The sequence below is a fragment of the Heterodontus francisci genome, chromosome 17, assembly GCF_036365525.1.
Source record: "Heterodontus francisci isolate sHetFra1 chromosome 17, sHetFra1.hap1, whole genome shotgun sequence".
Classification (NCBI taxonomy): domain Eukaryota; kingdom Metazoa; phylum Chordata; class Chondrichthyes; order Heterodontiformes; family Heterodontidae; genus Heterodontus; species Heterodontus francisci.
The window spans coordinates 40645744-40666933 of record NC_090387.1 but is presented as its reverse complement, the minus strand read 5'-3'; positions in this window follow the sequence as shown (position 1 = coordinate 40666933).

The window sequence follows — 21190 nt, the reverse complement described above, 5'->3', positions numbered from 1 at the left end:
TTCTCTGGGTTAAACTCCACTTGCCACTTTTCTGCCCACCTGACCAGTCTATAGCTATCCTCCTCGCTATCAACGTGGTCAATTTTTGTGTCGTCTACAAACTTCTTCATCATTCCCCCTTTACATCCAAATCATTAATATATACCACAAAAAGCAGGGGACCTAGTACTGAGTCCTGCAGAACCCCATTGCAAACAGCCTTCCAATCACAAAAACACCTGTCAACAATAACCCATTGTTTCCTGCCACTGAACCAATTTTGTATCCAGCTTGCTACATTCCCCTGGATCCTATGGGCTTTTTTTTTTACCCGTCTGCCATGTGGAACATTGTCAAAAGCCTTGCTAAAATCCATGTAGACCACATCAACTGCACTACCCTCATCAATCCTCCTTGTTACTGCCTCAAAAAATTCAATCACTTAACAAATCTATGCTGACTATTCTTGATTAATCCATGCCTTTCTAAGTGACAGTTTATTCTGTCTCTCAGAATTGATTCCAATAATTTGCCCACTACCGAGGTTAGACTGACGAGCCTCTCATTATTCGGTTTATCCCTCGCTCACTTTTTAACAAAGGTACAACGTTAGCATACCTCCAATCCTCCAGCACCACATTTGTATCCATTGAGAACTGGAAAATGATGGTCAGACCTTCTGCTTTTTCCTCTTTGGCTTCTTTTAACAGCCTAGGGTACATTTCATCTGGCCTGGTGATTTATCCATCATGCTTCTTATTATTAATACTTGCTCTCTCCCTCCGTTTATCACATCCAATACTTCACATTCCTCCTCTCTAACTACAATGTTTGCATCGTTCCCCTCTTTTGTGAAGACAAACGCAAGGTACTCATTAAGAAACACACCCACATCCTCCACCTCCACTCATACGTTACCTTTTTGGTCTTTATGGGCCCTACTCTTCCATTAGTTATCCTCTTACTCTTAATGTATTGATAAAATACCTTTGGGTCCTCCTGTACAATATTCTTTCATGCTCTCACTTTGTTTTCCTAATTTCCTTTTCGATTTCACCCTCCACTTCTTAGACTCCTCTTGGCTTTCCGTAGTATGGAGTTCTCGGTATTGGACATAAGCTTTCCTTTTCTGCCTTATCATACCCTGTAAGCTCCTTGACATCCTGGGGGCTCTAGAGTTGGCCGTCCCACCCTTTCTCTTTGTGGGAACATGTTTACTCTGAAGCCCTGAATCTCCCCTTTGAATGCCTCCCACTGCTCTGACACTGATTTACCTTCAAGTAGCTGTTTCCAGTCTACTTTTGCTAAATCACTTCTCAGCTTAGTAAAATTGACCTTACCCCAATTTAGAACTTTAACTCCTGTTCTATCTCCGTCCTTTTCCATAATTATGCTAAATCATGATCACTACCACCAAAATGCTCTCTCACTGCTCCCTTCCACCTGCCCAGCTTCATTACCTAAAGCCAAGTCCAGAACCACACCCTCTCTTGTTGGATTTGCTACATACTGACCAAAAAGGTTCTCCTAAATGCACCTTAAAAATTCTGTTCCCTCCATTCTTTCACACTAAAGCTATCCCAGAACTTCTTTAACCCTGGATTCTTTCTTTCCCAACAGCACACAGGTTCCACACTGTAAAGGCCTGCTACCCGACCCGCACCCAACGACATGTGTCGGGTTCGGGTCGGTCGCTCTTCCAGGTCCAGCTTTCGGGCTCAGGTCGGGTCGGGTCAGGCCGGGTCCAGGTCAGACACATACAGCAATAAGTGTTGAAAGTAAAAAACCTACCTGAGCTGGGAGTCCGGGACGTCAAAGAGGGAAACTCTGAGTCTGCGCAGTGAGTGAGTGAACATCTCTATGACATCATCATGCTCATGCTGCAGCTTTTTGCAGATTCGGAGGCAAAAGCTAGGTAAAGGGAACATTCCGTGGGTCGGGTCGGGCCGGGCCTGGGAAAAAAATGGAGGAACTCGGGCCAGGTCGGGCTCGGGTCCAATGTGGTTCTATCGGGTTCGGGTCAGGTTTTTTTTCGTTACCTGAGCAGGCACAGTGCCAAATTGGAGAAGGCAGTGCACAGCAGGAACTCACTGTAGAGTGAAACTGACCTGATAGCAACAATATAAAGGGTGAAGCCAGCAAGACTGTGGTTAGCCTCATTGAAAGGCTTGTGCAGAGAGGAGCAGTTCTTTCAGCCTAAGTTCACTGATCTTGTTGGGAACAACTTTGTTGCCTTAGATTCCACTGAGGGTATTCTCACCTTTTTGCTTGTGAGACTTCCCTGTAACATAGGGGCGACATATTTTGCAGTTGCTTGGACCTCTGAGGAGGAAATGCAGCTTTCTCCAGCTCAGCAATCACAACATCAAGGGCAGCAACTCCAGCAGCAGCTGCCTTCTCCACAGCCACATGCAGCTGCACGGAACAAAGGGGATGGATACAGAGGAGCAGCTTGAAGGAGGCAATACCCTCAGCACAGGATCTATAGGCCAAGGGTCAGCTTCCTTGACCTCTCTGAACAACAGTGCTTCAGAAGGCCAGGGCTCTCAGAGCAGGTTGTGTCAGGCATCTGCCGTCTTTTGGAAGCAGACCTCCGCCCAAGAGGAGCAGGTCCCCACCCATTGCCCATGGCTGTCAAGGTGACCACTGACCTCAATTTCTATGCATCCAGGTCCTTCCAGGATCTGCTGGTGATGTCTGTAGGATCGCGCAATCTGCAGCCCACAACTGCATCAACCAGGTCATCGATGCCTTGTTTGCAAACGTTCCAATTACATTAGCTTTGAGATGGGTCATGCCAGACAAACTCAGAGGGCTGTTGGCTCCATAGCTTCAGGTGTCATAGACTGCACTCGTGGCAATCAAGGCACCATCAGACCATCCAGGCGTATTGATCAATAGGAACGGCTTCCACTCCCTTAATGTGCAGCTGGTATGCAACCACTGCAAGAGGATAATGCAGGTATCCAGGACTTTTTTTTATTCATTCGGGGAATGTAAGCATCGCTGGCTAGGCCAGCATTTATTGCCCATCCTTAATTGCCCTTGAGAAGGTGGTGATGAGCTGCCTTCTTGAACCGCTGCAGACCTTGGGATGTAGGTACATCCACAGTGCTGTTAGGAAGGGAGTTCCAGGATTTTGACTCAGCAACAGTAAAGGAACGGCAATATAGTTCCAAGTCAGGATGGTGTAGGGCTTGGAGGGCAACTCGCAGATGGTGATGTCCCCATGCATCTGCTGTCCTTGTCCTTCTACGTGGTAATTTTCACGGGTTTGGAAGGTGCTGTCAAAGGAGCTTTGGTGAGTTGCTGCAGTGCATCTTGTAGATGGTACATACAGCTATCACTGAGCGTTGGTGGTGGAGGGAGTGAATGTTGAAGGTGGTGGATGGGGTGCCAATCAAGCGGGCTGCTTTGTCCTGGATGGTGTTGAGCTTCTTGAGAGTTGCACCCATCCAGGCAAGTGGAGAGTATTCTATCATACTGCTGACATGTGACTTGTAGATGCTGGACAGGCACTGGGGAGTCAGGAGGTGAGTTACTCACCACAAAATTCCCAGCCTCTGACCTGCTCTTAGAACATAGAACATAGAAAAATACAGCACAGAACAGGCCCTTCGGCCCACGATGTTGTGCCGATCCTTTGTCCTCTGTCAAGGACAATTTAATCTATACCCCATCATTCTCCTTTATCCATATACCTATCTAAAAGCCGTTTGAAAGTCCCTAAAGTTTCTGACTCAACAACTTCCCCAGGCAAGGCATTCCATGCCCCGACCACTCTCTGGGTAAAGAACCTTCCCCTGACATCCCCCTTATATCTCCCACCCTTCACCTTAAATTTATGACCCCTTGTAACGCTTTGCTCCACCCGGGGAAAAAGTTTCTGACTGTCTACCCTATCTATTCCCCTGATCATCTTATAAACCTCTATCATGTCACCCCTCATCCTTCTCCGTTCTAATGAGAAGAGGCCTAGAATGTTCAGCCTTTCCTCGTAAGACTTATTCTCCATTCCAGGCAACATCCTGGTAAATCTCCTCTGCACCCTCTCCAAGGCTTCCACATCCTTCCTAAAATGAGGCGACCAGAACTGCACACAGTACTCCAAATGAGGCCTTACCAAGGTCCTGTACAGCTGCATCATCACCTCACGGCTCTTAAATTCAATCCCTCTGCTAATGAACGCTAACACCCCATATGCCTTCTTCACAGCCCTATCCACTTGAGTTGCAACTTTCAACGATCTATGCACATAGACCCCAAGGTCTCTCTGCTCCTCCACATGCCCAAGAACCCTACCGTTAACCCAGTATTTTGCATTCGTGTTTGTCCTTCCAAAATGGACAACCTCACACTTTTCAGGGTTAAACTCCATCTGCCACTTTTCAGCCCAGCACTGCAACCTATCCAAGTCCCTTTGCAGACGACAATAGCCCTCCTCGGTATCCACAACTCCACCAACCTTTGTATCATCTGCAAATTTACTGACCCACCCTTCGACTTCCTCATCCAAGTCGTTAATAAAAATCACAAACAGGAGAGGACCCAGAACTGATCCCTGCGGCACGCCACTGGTAACTGGGCTCCAGGCTGAGTATTTACCATCTAAGACCACTCTCTGCCTTCTATCAGTTAGCCAATTCTTAATCCAACTGGCCACATTCCCCACTATCCCATGCCTCCTGACTTTCTCCATAAGTCTACCATGGGGGACCTTATCAAATGCCTTACTAAAATCCATGTACACCACATCCACTGGTTTACCCTCATCCACTTGCTTGGTCACCTGCTCAAAGAATTCAATCAGGCTTGTGAGGCAAGACCTACCCCTCACAAAACCGTGCTGACTGTCCCGAATCAAGCAGTGTCTTTCCAGATGCTCAGAAATCCTATCCCTCAGCACCTTTTCCATCAACTTGCCTACCACCGAAGTAAGACTAACTGGCCTGTAATTCCCAGGGTGGTTCCTATTCCCTTTCTTGAACAGGGGCACAACATTTGCCACCCTCCAATCACCTGGTACCACCCCCGTCAGCAGAGAAGATGAAAAGATCATTGCCAGCGGCTCTGCAATTTCATCCCTTGCTTCCCATAACATCCTTGGATATACCCCGTCAGGCCCGGGAGACTTGTCTATCTTCAAGTTATTCAAAAACCCCAACACATCTTCCCTCCTAACGAGCACTTCCTCGAGCTTACCAGTCTGTTTCACACCGTCCTCTTCAGTAATACACCCCTTCTCATTCGTAAATACCGAAGAGAAGTACTCATTCAAAACCTCACTTATCTCTTCCGGCTCAACACACAGTCTCCCGCTATTGTCCTTGACCGGACCTACGGTCCCCCTAGTCATCCTCATATTTCTGACATACGCGTAAAAGGCCTTGGGGTTTTCTTTTATCCTACCCGCCAAGCATTTTTCATGCCCTCTCTTAGCTCTCCTAATCCCTTTCTTCAGATCCTTCCTGGCCATCTTGTATCCCTCCAGAGCTATGCCTGTGCCCTTTTTCCTCAACTTTATATACGCATCCTTCTTCTTCCTAACAAGACTCTCAACCTCTCTTGTCAACCACGGTTCCCTCACATGACCATCCCTTCCCTGTCTGACAGGGACATGCTTATCAATGGCCCCTACTATCTGCTCCTTGAAAAAGTTCCACATTTCGACCGTGCCCTTCCCTGCCAGCATATGCTCCCAACTTATGCTCCTCAGTTCCTGCCTGACAGCATCATATCTACCCTTCCCCCAATTGTAAACCTTGCCCTGTTGCACATACCTATCCCTCTCCATTACCACAGTGAATGCTACAGAATTGTGATCACTATCTCCAAAGTGCTCGCCCACCAACAGCTCTATCACTTGCCCTGGTTCATTACCTAGTACCAAATCCAATATTGCCTCCCCTCTGGTCGGGCAGTCTACATACTGAGTCAGAAAAGCTTCCTGGACATACTGCACAAACACTACCCCATCCAAACTATTCGATCTAAAGAGTTGCCAATCAATATTTGGGAAGTTGAAATCCCCCATAATTACTACCCTGTGACTTCTGCTCCTTTCCAAAATCTGTTTCCCAATCTGCTCTTCCACCTCCCTGCTGCTATTGGGGGGCCTATAGAAAACTCCCATCAAGGTGACTGCTCCTTTCCTGTTCCTGACCTCAACCCACAGTGCCTCAGTCGGCAGATCCTCCTCGAAAATTCTTTCAGCAGTTGTTACACTATTTCTAACTAACAATGCCACCCCCCCACCTCTTTTACCACCATTCCTAATCTTATGAAAACATCTATAACCAGGTACCTCCAAAAACCATTCCTCCCCCTCACCTATCCACGTTTCAGTGATGGCCACAACATCGTAGTCCCAAGTGCCCATCCACGCCTTCAATTCACTCACCTTATTCCTGATGCTTCTTGCGTTGAAGTATACGCACTTTAACCCTTCTCCGTGCCCATCTGTCCTCTGCGACAGTGCTACCTTCCCCAATACCTCACTACACTCTTTGTCTTTCTGAGTGGACCCACTGGTCCCTGGATTACAAGTCCGGTTCCCATCCCCCTCCCAAACTAGTTTAAACCCTCCCGAACAGTACTAGCAAACCTCCCTCCCAGGATATTGGTGCCCCTCTGGTTCAGATGCAGCCCGTCCTGTTTGAACAGGTCCCATCTTCCCCAGAATGCAGTCCAATTATCCAAGAACTGGAAGCCCTCCCTCCTACACCATTCCTGCAGCCACGTGTTCAGCTGTGCTCTCTCCCTATTCCTAGCCTCACTATCACGTGGCGCCGGCAACAAACCAGAGATAACAACTCTGTCCGTCCGAGCTTTCAGCTTCCAGCCTAACTCCCTAAACTCACTTCTAACATCTGTGCCACCCTTCCTTCCTACGGATGTGGCTCTTGTAGCCACATCATTTATGTGGCTGGTCCAGTTCAGTTTCTGATCAATGGTAACCCCCAAGATGTTGATAGTGGGGGATTTAACAATGGTACTGCGATTGAACATCAAGGGGAGATGGTTAGATTCTCTCTTGTTTGAGATGGTCATCGCCTGCCACCTGTGTGGCGTGAATGTTATTTGCCACTTATCAGCCCAAGTCTGGATGTTGTCCAGCTCTTGCTGCATATAGACATGGGCTGCTTCAGTATCTGAGGAGTTGCAAATGGTGCTGAACATTGTGCAATCATCAGTGAACATCCTCATTTCTGACAATATGATGGAGGGAAGGTCATTGATGAAACAGCTGAAGATGGTTGGGCCTAGGACACTACCTTTAGGAACTCCTGCAGTAATGTCCTGGGACTGAGATGATTGACCTCCAACAACCACAACCATCTTCCTTTGTGCTGGGAGGAGGATAGTGAAAACGTCAAGAGGACATGAATATAAAAACAAAATACTGTGGATGCTGGAAATCTGAAATAAAAACAGAAAATTCTGGAAATATTCAGCAGGTCTGGCAGCACCTGTGAAGACAGAAACAGAGTTAATGTTTCAGGTCTGTGACCTTTCATCCGAACCGTTCTGACACGTTAACTCTGTTGCTCTCTCCACAGATGCTGCTAGACTTGCTGAGTATTTCAAGAATCTTGTTTTTATTCAAGAGGCCATAGAAAGGCTGGTGGAATGTGGCAAATGAAATTTAATGGAGAGAAGTAGGAAGTGATACATTCTGGTAGGAAGAACAAGGAAAGGGGGTGCAGGAACAGAGTGACCAATTGGGCGAGGGAGTAATGTGTATGTGCACAAAGTGTTGAAGGCGGCAGGGCAGGTTGAGATAATGGTTGAAAAGGCATATGGGATTGTAGGCTTCATAAATAGAGTAAATAGAGAAATAGAGCCATAGAGTATAAAAGCAAGGAAGTTATCATCGACCTTTATAAAACACTGGTGGAGCCTCAGCTGGGCAGATCCTTCCTAATCACAGGGGGTGGGGGGGGGCGAGCTTCAAGGAGGGTCCAGGAGGAATTTCAGAGAAATGCTGAACCAATGTGATCATGCCTCCGGGCGATCTTCCCAGAGGTCAGGCAGCACCTGCAAATTAAATGCCCATTTGTGGGCTGATTGGGTATGACACTAGGAACATCCTGTGGTGGGCGGGCCTCCCACTGAGGGCCAAACCCGGCAGGTGCCTGGAGGCACCTTGTTGGCAGCTGGCCTGTGGGACATGCGAGGCCTCCTGTTTTAACCACCCCACCAAAGCCGGAGCCCATCGGTGGGCCACAATTGCTTCCACCGGCCATCATGTGAATGGGGTTTCTCCCCTCCACAGGGATGGCCTTGCAGCTGTGGGCACTTTATTTTATTGATGTTGATACCACTTCAGGGAGCACCTCAAGATGGAGGCGCCCTGGTGTGCCCCCTCCGATAGTGGCAATGACCACCTCTGGCGGTGCAGCTGCCATCCTTCCGAGACTGCTTAATTGGCCACTTCCAGGAAGTTCTCCCAGGTGGGTGCCCTTACAGCCAGAGCAGGGTCCAGACCTGGAAATGGTCCTGACTCACGAACATAACCTAAGAGCAGCAGATTCCACACATTGGGTGGAATTTTACGGGGCCCCCGACATTGGAAGTCATAGCGTGGGGGCCCAGAAAATCACTTACCTGCTGCCGACGGCCGTCCCGCTGCAAGATTCCTGTCGGTTGCCTGAACTCGTACACCTTTGGATCTCCATTCAGGGGAGGGCGTCCACCCCGGCCATGTAAATAAGCCTGCGTGCTAAATATCACGCCGTTTTTGAAGCTCGCTGCTGAAAAATTTAGCCCATTGTGTCCAATTCTGGGGCACTGTACTTTAGAACGGATGTGAAAGCTTTAGAGTAGGTGCAGAAAAGATTTATGAGAATGGTTTCAGAGATGAGAGACTTCAATTACATGTATAGATTGGAGAAGCTGGGGCTGGTCTCCTTAGATAAGTGAAGGTCGAAAGGAGATTTGATAGAGGTATTCAAAATTATGAAGGCTAGACAGAGTAGATAAAGAAAAACTGTCCTATTGCGTAAGGGTCAAGAACCAGATTTAAAGTGATTGGCAAAAGAACTAACAGCGACATGAGGAAAATCTTATTTATGCAGTCAGTGGTTAGGATCTGGAATGCACTGCCTGAGAGTGTGGTAGAGGCATATTCAATTTTGGGAATTGGAAAAGCACAAAGAAAAAAATTTTGCAGGACTACAGGGAAGGGCAGAGAATGGGATTAGCTGAGTTGCTCTTGCAGAGAGCCAGCATGGACATGACAAGTCGAATGGCCCTCCTGTGCTGTAACCATTCTATGATCCCATAATTCTAGGAAGAGGAGGAGCAGCATCCTGATGTGCCTTTGTTGCCTCCAAAGGGGACTCTCCATTGCTGTCCTTGTCTCCAGCACCTGCTCACAGATGATGTCTCTATCTGCTATCTATCTGTGATGCTGGACCAACCCACTGTGATTTGTGTATCTGTGCTGGTGAAGGGTGCGCAAAAGTCATGTGATGATGTATCCTCAGAGTGCTATTCCTCCTTTGAGGATTCTTCAGCTCCATCCCTCATCTCCTCCGTCAGCACTGTCAATGCCTCTGTGGGAGATGAAAGACATGAGTTAATGCTGAGCATAAGTGAAATAAGGCTCCAAGTTAGCATAGTGCAGATCATGACATTTATTAGTGTCATCGATTCAACGTGAGTGACAGTTAAGTGCCAAGTGGCAGTGTGTTATCTAATGCTGTCACCAGGTCTCTGGGCCACCCTGATCTCTCCATCTGCCAACAACCTGTACAGCCACCACCCTGCTGATCTCCAGGGCTTCCTCGTCCATTAAGGTCAGGGTGGCCATGGCTGCAGCTCCACCCCCAGTTCTCTGCTTCTCCTTAGAGTTGTGGGCTCTCTTCTGCTGTAATGAGAAAAGGCAGAGAGTTAAGAGTGTGAGAAGTGAACTGATTACTGAGGATGGAAGGTAAACATTTAAGGAGGGTGACTGTGAGTAATGGATGTGAGGAGGCAATAGGTTGGCGGTGAGTATGAGTGCTGTCTTTTGAGATGGAGATTTGAGGAGGAGGTTGATGAGAAAGGAATGTTTGCAACAGCAAGGCATGTCAGTCAAAGGAGTGATGGCTGCCAGCTGAGAGTTGCAGGACACTCACCTTGCCAGAACTCATGTGGTCATTAAACCTTTTCCGGTACTTGTCCTTGGGACCAGTCTTCAGTTATTGGCAGCCTCTGCAACTTGCAGCCACGCCTGCTTGGTGAAGCTGACTGGCTTCCTCCTGCAGTCCTCAGCAAAGAGGACTCCTCTCCATGCCCTCACTGCATCAATCACAATCTCCAGGGACAAGTTTGAGAACTGGGTGGAGGGAACCTTTCCACGTCTTCTATCCATTTTGCAGGTCTTTGCTCCTTCTCACTGGATTGTATGCTGCAATCAGTGCTGCTATTGTGAGTCCTCCTGGGGTCCCTTTAAATACAGATCCTCCCTTGCTTGGTTAAGTGCATCATCCTGCCTGCTCTCCTGATTGGTCGGGGAACCGGGAGGCGGAACCGAGACTGGGAAAGAGCAATGCCAAGGTGCGCAAATTAGTTTGTCAGGTTCCTGACCCAAAAATGATCCCACCGTTCCAGTAGGGGCTAAGTCTGCAAGATTCCACCCATTGTTCCTGCATATCTTCCATGGAAGTTAAGGTGGCCAATCAGGTAAACCCATGAGGAAATTTCCACAAGATTGTCACACCGTGGTGAGATGTTGATTTCCCAAATTCAGATGTGTTGCCAGATGGAAACTCCAAGCAAAGGCTAGACTAGACATCTCTCCCCAAGCAGAAAGGGAAATTAGAAAAGTCATATTGAGTCATTGTTGCAAACCCCTTGACAAGCAGCTTACTCAGTTAGAATCAATATATACGCCCTAGAGCGACTTTATTGCCTCAAACATAAACAAGTGTTGGACACTAGCTGAGCTTCAGGCACTTACAGTGGTCTTTATTTCAGCTATGGTTTACAATGACTTTAAAGGGGTATGATGAATTGCAGCAGCAGTCATAATGTGACAGGGATATTTAACTGGAGGTACCTTAACAGTGGAGGATAAAGGCCAGGTAACCACTATTAGGATTGCTCAAAAGAACACTTTCCTACAATCACCAAATATTGACATCAATATCAAAAATAATCTATGTGTTGAACAGAATTTGAGCCCAAATCCCAAAGATAAAAGCCCAGTGCCTTAATTAGTTAGGACATTCAGTTTCAAGAGTTTCAATTTGATATTTACTCAATACATCTATTGATCTGAACGCACCTGCTTGGGCTGTAGTGAAATTGTCTGCTTGTGAAGTGCTGCCAGACATGTTTGAAATTCTTTTGTATCTTCCTGTTCCTTTTTTCTTTGAACCGTATAGTTGCTTAAGGCTAGGGTTAGCTATTTGTTGTACAGCGTCTTTTGCTACAAAAGACTTAGATCTCCTACGTCGTGATCTGTTTTTCACTTTGGGATGTTTGTACTTTTTTGTTTTTAGGGAAGCACCTTCTTTTACTTCATCATTTTCTTGTTGACGTAAATCGTTATTTGCACTGGAACTAGAGCTTGGAGCTGTGTCTTCAACACTCTTTACATCTGTTTGATTTTGTGCAGCATTCTCTTTCTACAGGAGAAGAGTTCAAAATATTTATCATACAGTTTGGACTATTGTATCCAAATGCACATAAATTTGTCAACATTCAAATTAACAATGGTTGTAGTTTTCTTAAAACAGGCACAATTTTCTGCAACCATTTAGTGAACTGTATTTCATTATACGTTGAATTGGAAAAAATTCACAAAGTAGTCACTAGCACATGAAAATAATGTATTTTTCAAGTACTGGAGACAAATCTTTTTAAATATAAAGCTACAAAAGTGTATTTCTCTGATATAATACAAAGAAATCAAGATATATATCACATTTCTCACAGCTGTATACTAAGATTAGAAAAACCTTTACACAGAAGGGTTTAGAATGTGGCATTACTGCAGGAGTTCCTTACGGAAGCGACTCAGGTCCAAGCTTTGTGCAGAGCATGGAAATCAATCTGTCCAACATGATAATGTGTTCCAGGATTTCAGAAAGGGAAGATTGGAGGTAATTCCTTAGTTGGAGAAAATGGAAGAGTTGAGAATTGTTTATTTTTAGTACGTGGCTGAAAGCATTGTTTTTAAAGGATATTAGGGGCATGCTGAAGGATAGGGACAGGTTGAGGATTGTGGTAAGCTCTAGGGGCTAACAAGCAGAAACTTAGAAGTCAGGAGGTGTGACAAGAGAGGGTAGAGATAGTAGATGATGGACCTCAAAAATGAAATAGGTTTGGTGAGGGTTGGAAGGGATATGTAAAAAAAAAAAATGGTGTGCAGGTTTTTGGAGTTGTTCCTACACTCTGGGATTATTTTAGAATAGTACGAATCACTCCACCATTAGTGGACATGCCTTCAGCTACCTAGGCTCTATACACTGGAATTCCCAACCTAAAACTCTCCTTTCCTCCTTTAAGACACTGCTTAAAATCTAACTCTTTGACCAAGCTTTTGGTAATCTGCCCATTTTTCTTATATTCATTCACGGGATGTGAGCATTGCTGGCAAGGCCAGCATTTATTGCCCATCCCTAATTGCCATTGACAAGGTAGTGGTGATGTTGTTAGCGCCCAGAGCCTTTGCTGTAACCAGTGCCTTCAGCCGTTTCTTGATATCATGTGGAGTTAATTAAATTAGCTGAAAACTGGCATCTGTCATGATGGGGACCTCAGGAGGAGGCCAAGATGGATCACCCACTCAGTATTTCTGGCTGAAGATGTCTGCAAATGCTTCAGCCTTGTCTTTTACATTGATGTGCTGGGCTCCGCCGTCAATGAGGATGGGGATATTTGTGGAGTCCTCTCCTCCGATTAGTTGTTTAATTGTCCACCACCATACACGATTGAAGGTGGCATGACTGCTAAACTTTGATCTGATCAGTTGATTGTGGGATCACTTAGCTCTGTCTAAAGCATACTGCTTCCACTGTTTGGCATGCACGTAGTCCTGTGTTGTCGCTTCACCAGGTTGGCACCTCATTATTAGGTACACCTGGTGCTGCTCCTGTCATGCTGTTGTACAATCCTCATGAACGAAGATTGATCCTCTGGCTTGATGGTAATGGTAGAATGTGGGACATGCACGCCATAAGATTAGAGATTGTGGGTTGAATACAATTCTGCTGCTGCTAATGGCCCACAGTGCCTTATTGATGCCCAGTTTTGAACTGCTAGATCTGTCCTGAATCTATCCAATTTAGCACAGTAGTAGCATCACACAACATGATAGAGGATGCTCTCAGTGTGAAGATGGGACTTTGTCTCCACAAGCACTGCACAGTGGTCACTGCTACTAATATTGGACAGATGTATCTGTGACAGGTAGATTGTTGAAGGTGAGGTCAAGTAAGTTTTTCCGTCTTGTTGATTCTCTCACCACCTGCCGCAGGTCTAGTCTGGCTGATATGTCCTTCAGGACTGCCAGCTCGGTCAGTGGTGGTGCTAATGAGCCATTCGTGGTGATGGACATTGAAGTTCCCCACCCAGAGTACATTCTGTGCCCTTGCTACCCTCAGTTTTTGTTCCAAGTGGTGTTAAACTTGGAGGAGTACTGAGGAGTTGAGAGAGTTGAGGCAATGCAGTAGGTGGTAATCAGCATGAGATTTCCTTGCTCATGTTTGACCTGATGCTATGAGACTTCATGGGGTCTGGAGTCTATGTTGAGGACTCCCAGGGCCACTCCCACCCAACTGTATACCACTGTGCCACGACCTCTGGTGGGTCTGTCCTGCCGGTAGGACAGGACATACTTAGGGATCGTGACAGAGGAGTCTGGGACATTGGCTGTCAAGTATGATTCTGTGAGTATGACTATGTCAGGCTGTTGCTTGACCAGTCTATGGGACAGCTCTCCCAATTTTGGCAGAAGTCCCCAAATGTTAGTGAGAAGGACTTTGCAGGGTTAACTGGACAACAAATGTTAGTGAGGAGGACTTTGCAAGGTTGACTGGCAGCGTGTTTTAGTTTTAGTGATACAGCACTGAAACAGGCCCTTCGGCCCACCGAGTCTGTGCCGACCATCAACCACCCATTTATACTAATGCTACACTAATCCCATATTCCTACCACATCCCCACCTGTCCCTATATTTCCCTACCACCTACCTACACTAGGGGCAATTGCTAATGGCCAATTTACCTATCAACCTGCAAGTCTTTGGCATGTGGGAGGAAACCGGAGCACCCGGAGGAAACCCACGCAAACACAGGGAGAACTTGCAAACTCCACACAGGCAGTACCCAGAATTGAACCTGGGTCACTGGAGCTGTGAGGCTGCGGTGCTAACCACTGCGCCACTGTGTCGCCATTTCTGGTGCCTAGGTTGATGCCGGGTGGTTCGTCCTGCTTTATTCTTATTCAACTTCTCTGTAGTGGTTTGATACAACAGACATAATTTCAGAGGGCAGTTAAGAATCAACTATATTGTTATGGGTCTGGAATTGCATGTAGGCCAGACCGGGTAAGGATGGCAGATTTCGTTCCCTGAAGGACATTCGTGAATCACCAGATGGGTGTTTATGATAATCCCATAGTTTCATTATCATCATTACTGAGACTAACTTTTCATTCCAGATATAATATTTAATTGAATTTAAATTCCTCCGACTGCTGTGGTGGGATTTGAATTTGTGGCTGGAATTTTACCCTCAGCGGACAGGAGCCGGCCACTGACTGAAAAGTCGGTGGCGAACCCGCTTCCGCCTCCCCTGGTGATCCGACCCGTACTTTGCGGGTCCCCGGGCTTCAATTGGTGTGAGGCGGGGCTTCCACCCATTTGAGGTAGGAAGTCCTGCCTAATAGATCTGCAGACTGGCAGCTCTTAGTCCCAGTAACACCACCGGGAGCGGTGGCCACTGCTGGGACTGCAGACCAGCATGCAGAGAAGATGCCTGGGAGCCGGGAAAGAAAGTCAGTTTTGGTTGCATCGCTGGGGGTAATTGGTCAGGCCCCGGTGAGGCAAGGGTAGTCGATTGGGGGTGGGGAGGGGGCGTGTTGGGCTTTGGGGGTGGTTGGGTAGTGGAGTGCCTGATCATGAGGGCCACCCCAGGACTCTCAGAAACTGCCTGGTTTCATTAGGTGGCTTCTCCTGGCTCCAGGATGCCTGCTTGCCAAACACAAAATCTGCATGGAGGCAGGTGAAGGCCCTTAAGTGGCCACTTAAGGGCCTTGATTGGCCTGGGGCGGGCGGGCCGTTCTTTGCCGCCGCCGCCCTGCGTAAAGTGGCAGCAGAGGCGGAAGCAGCTCGGGAAGGTCTCCTGGTGCCTCCCGCTCCATTTTACACCACACTTCCCCCCCCACCTCCCTCCGCCCCCTGCCACCATCCGGCTCGGTCGGGGTGGCGTAAAATTCCAGCCTGTGTCTCTGGAGCATTAGTTTGGGCTTCTGGATTACTAGTCCAGTAACATTGCCTCTATGCGACTGATCCCCATAGCTCCTCATGTGGCTCAGTGTCATATTTTGTTTCATAATGCCTCTGTGAAGCAAATTGGAATGTTTTATTATGTTAAAGGCACTACGTAAGTACAAGTTATTGTAGTTGTCATTGTATGATGATTTGGCCATGGAAAGCGAGCAAGTAATGTTGGAGCTTGATGAGGCCAAGCTATATCTAATGATGGACAACACCAAGTGTGCTGAAGCTTACAACCAATAGACCTAAGGATACAGAGGACCTGTATCCAACGGAGAACAATGCATTGAATAGAATATCCATGGTCGATTAGGTGCAATAGTATCAAAGGAAGAAATGAAATGATTGCAGGGGGCATTGACAGAGGCAATAGGCAAAGTAATAGGTCAGTTGAAGAGGTTGGAATATCACAAGGCACAATGAATAATGAGACCAGCTTACATAGCAAAGTGCACCACGTACTGGACAGAAACAACCAAAAAGTGCTGGAATGAGCCTTTCGACAACAAATGAGCGTGAACGTTAGTCAGGATTGAGGTTTTTTTTATTCATTCGGGAGATGTGGGCGTTTCTGGCTAGGCCAGCATTTATTGCCCATCCCTAATTACCGAGGGCAGTAGGTGGTAATCAGCAGGAGTCTTCCTTGCCCATGTCTGACCTGATGCCATGAGACTTCATGGGTCCGGAGTCAATGTTGAAGACTCCCAGGGCAACTCCCTTCCAACTGTACACCACTGTGCCACCACCTCTGGTGGGGTCTGTCCTGCCGGCAGGACAGGACTTACCCAGGGATAGTGATGGTGGTGTCAGGGACATTGTCTGCAAGGTATGATTCTGTGAGTATGACTATGTCAGGCTGTTGCTTGACTAGTCTGTGGGATAGCTCTCCCAATTTTGGCACAAGCCCCCAGATATTACTAAGGAGAACTCTGCGGGGTCTACAGAGCTGGTTTGCCGCTTCTGGTGCCTAGGTCGATACCAGGTGGGCCATCCAGTTTCATTCCTTTTCTTAGACTTTGTAGCGGTTTGATACAACTGAGTGGCTTGCTATTTCAGAGGGCATTTACGAATCAACCACATTGCTGTGGGTCTTGAGTCACATGTAGGACAGATGGGTTTTTACAACAATCGACTAGCTTTTGAATTCCAGATTTTTATTAATTGAATTCAAATTCCACTATCTGCTGTGGTGGAATTCAAACCCATGTCCCAAGAACATTAGCCTGGGGCTCTGGGTTACTAGTCTAGTGACATTACCACTATGCTACTGCCTCCCCCCTATTTGAATATGTCTATTGTTTGGGAAATCAATATTTAACCCCTCGAGATAATGCATTACCTTTCAGAAAAATAGTGAAAAAGCTTCTTCAACATCACTGCAATTTTCTGTTGACAACCAGTCCAGAACTAGAAAATTTTTAAGAACAGACAACAACCTACCCTTTGGTTATGATTTTAATATTGTGATAATGTATTAAAACTATTGTTGCAAGACAAGAGTGGTAGAATTTCAAATGTTATGATGAGTTGAGAAGATTATTTACAAAGGCTACATTGTACTAACCTGCCAATTTGAAGTTCTGATTGTACTAATCTCTAATTCATTTTCACAAGAATCTCCATATATTTGCTTGCAGCAATTTCCTAGCATTTCATTAAAATTAGATATTGTAATCTGGTCCTGATCATTAATATGTTTCTCCTTTCCATAAGAATCTGCTTCATCTTCAAACATTTTTTTAAAATTTTCCAGCATGTCATTATATTCACTTGTTCCACCATGGAGCTCATCACTAATCTCTGCTTTTTCTTCAATAGAATCTGTTTTACATCTATATATTCGTCGGCAGTAATTTTTCAGTACTTTCTTCAATTTAGATACTATATTCTGCTGCCAACTGGTAAACTGTACTTTGTTTCCACCAGAATCTGTTTTGCCTCCATATATTTCATAGACGATTTCCAGCAGTTTATAAAATGTTTGCATTGTGCTCTGGTGTTGAGTTTCATCTCCTTGTGCGCATTCCTTTGAATGAGTTGCTGTTTCTTCAGGTGCATTGCTGTGATCGAAATCCCCATGCTCAGTCAAGCTGCCTACACTGTCTGCTGTTGACCCATGGTTGCTTGCTGATGAAATTTCATTGTTTGATGAGCTTTCAATCTCTGTTGATGGATTTTTACCATCTGCTGAGTAGATTTTAGCCATTTCCAATGTGCTTTATTTTTCTGCACTCTGATCACAAGTTAGTTGCTTTTTCCTTACACTGTGGATCACAAGATCACAAGATAATTACGGATGGGAAGGAGATTTGGCCCAAATTAGTTCATCCATCCAGAAACAGCCTACAGATCTTCCCATCAACCCCTCCCCACCATTGTGGAATCTAATTGTTTCTTTAAAAGCTCCAGGGTTTTCACCTTTACTATTTTATCTGAAACTCCATTCCAAATGTTGATCACTCTTTGCGCGCAGAAGAACTTCCCGATATCAGTCTTAAACTTATCTTTTACTTGTTCAAATTTGTGACTCCTGTTCTACTCTCTCAGATGTCTCCTTTCCAGGTTGAAAAGCACAAGCTTCTCCAAACTTTCTTCATAACTGTGACCTTTGACACTGGGGATCCTTTGACCCATACTTTATTTGTATGTATTTAAACATTTTTGCCTTTGTTCATTGCGCTCTGCATTAACTGGATATATTGAGCATTGAGTCTATTAAGACTATTAGTTCTCATTCAACTTCATCCTTAACTATTTCAACATCATTCTTGGAGTATGACTGTTACCCATTTTTTTTTCTTAAAATTTTACAGCAGTCTGTTTTAAATTTCACCTGCCACTGTTTTGGCTACTTAAATATTCTGTGCATCTCATTCTTTAATTTCTGAGCTGCTTCATTCAATTCCACTGCTCTTCTGAATCATCTGAACATTTGGCCAATTTGAATTGAGTTTCTGTATCAGTCATTGATATAAATTAGAAACAGTACAAGTCCCAACACTGATCATTGGGATACCCTACTCAGTACCACATACCCAAGCAATCCCCAAACCCTTTCCATCAATAACTTCCCTAACAAATGTCCATTGACTTTTTGTAGCCTTTGTGTGGAACATTATCAAATGTCTTTTGGAAATCTAAGTACACCACATTCTAGGATTTAGCAGTCCACTTGTCACTTCCTCAAAGAAGTCAAGATTTATCAGGCAGGATTTTCTCTTTCTGAAGCTGCAGTGACGATCATTCATTGTTGTAAAAGATAATCTTCAAATTTACTCGACAACCGATTACATGATTTGAAATTTCAGATTAGGAAGAGCTTTACATTTCAGTAGACAAGCTATCATACAGAGTTGTTCAATGATAAATTCATGCAGGGAATACAACCTCACTTTTACAGGCGGCCTTGGGAGTCACGCAGGAAATATTGCTTGGTAAGTGTACAGGGTGCCCAAAACCCAATGTGACTGGGAGAGCAGCCCAGAGTTATAATTACTTGGACCTCAAGCCAATGACGTGAAGGGACTTCCTGCCTGCCATGCTTCCCTGCTTTGTGCCTCAAGTTAAAATGTCTATATTTGACATCCCCTTCCATGCCCGTTCTATATGAGCACTGATTGTCTAGAGCAAAGCTGAAGTATTCCAGTCACGTTACAGCTAAATAAAAGATAAGCTCACAGGGGGGAATTTTATGCTCTAACCCATGTGGGGTTTGGAGGCAGGGAGAGCATTTAATTGGGCAGGACAGTGAGAGGAATCCCATCCTGCCACCAACTGAGTCCTTAAGTGGGCAATTCATGCCCAATTAAGGACCTCATTCCGCCACCACCAGTATTAGCCTAGCAGCAGGTGGCAAAGCCTGGCTCGTGTATAAAATTAAAACCAGATTCGGGCCCGACCCAACAACAGCCAACACGAACTCAACCCGAGCCTAAGTCCTTTAATTTTTTTAAATGCCCGACCCGAGCCGAAAATAACAAACATATTTTTGAAACAGAAAAAGATCACTAAAACAAAAACAATACGATACAAAACTGTACAATCCAGCCCAACCCGACCTGAGCCCGAATGCTGGACGCTGAATACAGACCCGACCCGACCCAAACCTGACACATGTAGTCAGGTTTGGGTCGGATAGCCAGGTTTTAGCAGGCAAGCCCATCGCCACACGGGGAGCATGCCAAGCAAACCCATGCAGGTTGCTTGCCAGTTCTGGGGGGGGAGGGGGTGGGCAGTTCATTAAAAGGCACTTAGTGCCTGATCGATGGACCTGGCATCAGGAAGAGGAAGGGGGAGGTGGCCAATGAGAGCCACCACACCCTCACCCTTGCTGCTGGCCCCCATACACTCCCCGTCCCCCACCATTCTTTTTTGTTATTCATTCATGGGATTTGGGCGTCGCTGGCCAGATCAGCATTTATTGCCCATCCTTAATTGCCCTTGAGAAGGTGGTGGTGAACTGCCTTCTCGAACCGCTGCAGTCCATTTGGGGTAGGTACACCCACAGTGCTGTTAGGCAGGGAGTTCCAGGATTTTGACCCAGCGACAGTGAAGTAACGGTGATATAGTTCCAAGTCAGGATGGTGTGTGACTTGGAGGGGAACTTGCAGGTGTGGTGTTCCCATGCATTTGCTGCCCTTGGCCTTCTAGTTGGTAGAGGTTGCAGGTTTGGAAGGTGCTGTCTAAGGAGACGACTGTGTCAGGCTGTTGCTTGACTAGTGTGTGGGACAGCTCTCCCAACTTTGGCACAAGCCCCCAGATGTTAGTAAGGAGGACTTTGCAGGGTCGACAGGGCTGGGTTTGCCGTTGTCGTTTCCGGTGCCTCGGTCGATGCCGGGTGGTCCGTCCGGTTTCATTCCTTTTTATTGACTTCGTAACGGTTAGATACAACTGAGTGACTTGCTAGGCCATTTCAGAGGGCATGTAAGAGTCAACCACATTGCTGTGGGTCTGGAGTCACATGTAGGCCAGACCAGGTAAGGACAGCAGATCTCCTTCCCTGAAGGACATTAGTGAACCAGATGGGTTTTTACAACAATTGACAATGGTTTCATGGCCATCATTAGACTAGCTTTTTTTTAATTCCAGATTTATTTCTTGAATTCAAATTCCACCTTCTGCTGTGGTGGGATTTGAACCCATGTCCCCTGAGCAATACCCTGCGTCTCTGGGTTAACAGTCCAGTGACAATACCACTATGCCACCGCCTCCCACCCTGACTTACCTGTGGCCTGGGTCCAGTGCCTCTGGTGAGTCCAGTACCTTCATCAGCCACCGCCTCCACAGAGTTGCTGCTCAGTTAAAGAGCTGCCGGCCTCTGATTGGCCAACAGCTCTCAGCAGGCAGGACTTCCTTCCGGGGGTCCTTAATCCCAGGGAATTCCTGCCGCTGCCCACTTGAATGCCTAATTAGCACATAATCCGGTGGGCCTTCCCCAGAGGAGGCGACGGGGGGCTCTTGCTGGCAGTCGAGACCCCTGTCACCAAGATAAAACCCCAAACTTAATGTGTGTTCCACACAATTGGTGCGCTGGAGTGCAACATTGCATTGTAGTGTGTTAGGAATAATGGATGCAAAGTAGGCCTCAGAGCTCTATGTCTGCATCCAAAGCATTGCAGTACTTCAAATACCTGCCACTGCATTATCAACTAGTATATCCCACACTTTAACCACACTCTTCTGGCTTATGACATCATTTCAATATCTTATAACACATGATAA